The 4,224-nt window shown below is 32.8% G+C and overlaps 1 pseudogene; it reads right to left on the reverse strand.

The window, feature by feature from the left end:
- Window positions 1-3,423: 3,423 nt before the first annotated feature.
- On the reverse strand, window positions 3,424-3,556 carry LOC118022595 (annotated as a pseudogene).
- Between the last annotated feature and the right edge of the window lie 668 nt (window positions 3,557-4,224).

A 4,224-nucleotide genomic window follows, 5' to 3' on the forward strand; every position in this document is an offset into this window, starting at 1 on the left:
ACACATCCTCCTGTTTTAGCATTTAGCTTAAGCTCTTACTCTGCTTTTTTGCTTGCGCAGGACAGGAGGCCCCTTGGCTCTCCATATACTATCTGTTCCATGCAGGAACTGGGGCAGACAAAAGAGAACAAATTATACTCACTTTTTGCTTGGTCACATTAACTATGCTATAGCTGCCTGGAAGTAACCTGCCCAAAAGTCTTCTAGCTAAGACCCAAGTTAGGGGTGGCACAGGGACTCTTCATCTTTTCCAGAATCTCTTCTTCTCGCCTGCTGAGAAATAGCCAGACATCATATCTTTTCCCTTTCCCATTTTTTTCCCGTGCCTTTCACAGTTTCATAAGTCCTGAGAACTTTTCTCCAAAGCCTTTACATGAAACTTTAATATTTCACATGTACTTAATACAAAAAGAAAACAGAAGTTAGGAAGCAAACCTCAAAGTTGAATTATTTTTCTTGGAGACAATAACTCAAGTCAAATACGTTTGGTATGTTAGCCTACCAAAAGAACTAAAAAAGTCCAGTTTACTATAATCATTTTAAATTGAGAAACAATGAAAACCTAAGAGGTCAAATTCCACAGAGGAGTAAGAGATACTATAGAAATCACATCTCTTTGACTATAGGCCCAATATTCTTCACTGTCCCCAAAAACTTCTAAGATCCTGTAGCTTATGTAGATCCTCAGGGTAATAAACTTTTAGAAAATATTTTTCTATGAATCTTCAGCTAAATACATTCACCACATAGGTGAGCATATTTAAAAGAACACTTAAAGAATTCTATGCAATATCCCTGCATAGCATTCTCAGGTTTATGTTTTAGAAAACAACAAAATAAATAAATAAATACATAAATAAATACATAAATAAATAATAAAAAATACTATGCAACACTAAATAACCAAGACAATGGAAAAATGGAAAATCTATGGACACCAAAGGGAACCCATTTTCTTCTGGTGAGAAATCAAAACTCCAGAGCCTTCTCTGGTGTGGGAGGCTGTAATGCGTTCACTATGCTGAGGAAATAAATAATAAAAAATATGTTCATATCTATAAAATCACAGATAAACTTCAGTATTGAGTGTAAAATATTAAGATAGTAAAAGAACATGCAGTTAATAATACATGATTTTTTACACTATCTTTAGGGTCTCATGATGCATTCATATAGAGTTTTTAAAAATATATGATATCATTTGAGAAATGATGTATCATATATTTTTAAAAACTCTGATAAATAAAGAAAAAGTAAGATGTATAAATATAAAATTAGCGATAAAATACACATTGCATATTTTCGCTACTTGAAAAGACGTTCTGTTTTCACTGTTCAACATATTCATAATTCTCTTATTACTACTAAGATCCATTTAAATCCATGATTGTCTCATTTGAGCTCAGCATGGTTACCATTTAAAAGCTTTTTTTTTTTTAAGGTGTCCATACTGCTCTAGTGGATAATAAGCTGTTTGCGATCTTGTGATAACATGATGAGAACCTCACTTGAGCCTGAAATGATTGCATCTTAGCTCAGTATGAATGCTGTATTATGCTTTGTTTTTCATGCTTGGAAAAGAAGAAACAATAAATTAAAATAGCAATTGAAGTCTGATATATTATTTCAGATTTCAAACCACAGGTGTTCTGTGTGCCTTAAATACAAAGTGTTCACTGAAAGTTTATATCATGTGGATAAAGAATGATGTCATTAGAACATGGCTTTCATTAAGAAATTATAGTTATTTATGATGGTATAAAACCAAATAAACAATTTTGGTTTTGCTTATTTGGTTTTATTTTAAGTAACTTATTGGTTATTCAGTTAATTATATTTGAAACATTAACTGTAGTTCCAGAGAATTTTAAATTGGCCATTTTTGTGGCATTTAAAAGAAAAAGTAATTAAAACATAGTCAACTGAACTGTAAATAAAATAAAGCAAGTATTTTGTGTTAACATATATAACTATTGCTATATATTGGTATATTTCTATATTTTAAAGTCATTTCAGTTTTTCACTAGAATATTATTATTTTAAGATTTATTTATTTATTTATTTGACAGGGAGACACACAGTGAGAGAGGGAACACAAGCAGGGGGAGTAGGAGAGGGAGAAGCCGGCTTCCCATGGAGCAGGGAGCCTGATGTGGGGCTCCATTCCAGGACCCTGAGATCATGACCTGAGCCTAAGGCAGACACTTAACAACTGAGCCACCCAGGGGCCCCTAGAAAAAATTTTTAAGTCATTAAATCCATTAAAATATATTTCCCTTTTATCAGTGATAGAAAATTTTATTTTCTGTACAATTACTATTCAGAGGATGAAAAATATGGATAAAGCAAAAAAGTGTATTTTATCACTATTTGGTTGACATTAACCTCTAATTTTGTAGCTGGCCTGATTCTTGAGTAAGTACTTGTTAGAATAGCAATATCTAAAATAACTGAATAAAACTGCTTTGATCCAGGACTATGTAAAGAAGTCATATAAAGAAAAATCTAGAGTTCATTATTTAATACAGTTCTTTTAGATCATTTAAATTATAAGTAAATGAAATACCTATTTAGGAAACTTTATTTACGTGAACCTTATTCACAATATGATTCGGTGGCTAACCAAGAAGATAAAAATCATCTGAGAAGACTTATTCAAACCAAAAGGTTGTTTTTGGAAAGCATATATTTGTATTTCTCATGTAAGAACAGAATATAAAAAGGCCCTTTCAAAATACAAATTTTATGCAGTATACATGCAAAAATGTTTCAGCTTATCAAAGCAAAAGTATTTGATCTTCTGTTTTAAAATATACTATTCAACATATTCACTAAGTTTGGCATCAACTATATACTGTATAATAATACATTTCTTTTTCTCCTTTAATTTCCTTACATTTACATTTTAATAACTCATAATTCACGTCTTCTTCCTACCCTTTGTCTTATTCAGGATTTAGTACATTTAAGCAAATTCTGTTTATTTATAAGACATGTAAAGTCATAAGGGAATCTTATTATATTAGAAAATAACCATAGTTCTCAACTACAAATAATTAAGATTTTATAAAACATATACAAATAGTATGAGGATGTATTTTGAAAGTAATTTGTAATCCAGAATTTCTGATGGCTCAGGATGTTTAAGTGGAAGGCATATTCTTATCTGTTTTGTTTTGTTTTGTTTTAAAGATTTTATTTATTTATTTCACACAGAGAGAGACAGCGAGAGAGAGAGAGAGATTGAGAAGTAGGCTTCCCATGGAGCAGGGACCCTGATGCAGGGCTCTATCCCAGGGCCCTGGGATCATGACCTGAGCCGAAGGCAGACGCTTAAGGACTAAGCCACCCAGGCGCCCCTCTTACGTGTTTTAACAGAAAAAAAATTTAAGGTAAGTAGTGGTAACCCATTCTGAGTTTTTCTTTTTTTTCAAAATGTTATTAATTTAAATGCAACACTGTAGTACTGTTGAACATTTTGGGAAAAGTTTTCAATTAGCAATAACCACGCCTCGGTTAAACCTCATTGGCTACGATACTGCCACTCCACAAAGCTACTGTTGAACGTTTTGAACAGGACCAGGTACATTTTCATTGAATGTATAAATAAAAGACACTTTATATTCATTTAAATTTCCCTGGCAGGGCGCCTGGGTGGCTCAGTCATCAAGCGTCTGCCTTCGGCTCAGGTCATGATCCCAAGGTCCTGGGATCGAGCCCCACATTGGGCTCCCTGCTCTGTGGGAAGCCTGCTTCTCGCTCTCCCACTCCCCCTGCTTGTGTTCCCTCTCTCGCTGTGTCTCTGTCTGTCAAATAATTCAATAAAATCTTAAAAATAAATAAATAAATAAATTTCCCTTGCAATCTCAAAAATGTTTATACAGGTCTTCATTCCCAAAAGAGATCATTTTGCCTAAGTAATTCTTTGACATTAATTCTAGAAGTATACAAATTTTACCTTTTCAAACATGTAACTTGTGCTGTAATTTAAAAAGACAATAGGAAGGATGATGTGTTCGGTTAACATTCTGTCTTTCAAAATAGATTGGTAGCAAAAAAGAAATATTTTACTACGTAATGGATGATTATATTTTATCAGGAGGTTTTGCAATCCTGCTTTCATTAAAATCTATTGAGAATATAAAACAACCATAAACACCATTATTTCTGAAAACAGCACTAACCCTCCAAACTCTATCAATATGTTCCAAGGACAAAGAGCCT

The sequence above is a fragment of the Mirounga leonina genome, unplaced genomic scaffold (genome assembly GCF_011800145.1).
Source record: "Mirounga leonina isolate KUSES-001 unplaced genomic scaffold, KU_Mleo_1.0 Mir_176, whole genome shotgun sequence".
In the NCBI taxonomy this organism is placed as follows: domain Eukaryota; kingdom Metazoa; phylum Chordata; class Mammalia; order Carnivora; family Phocidae; genus Mirounga; species Mirounga leonina.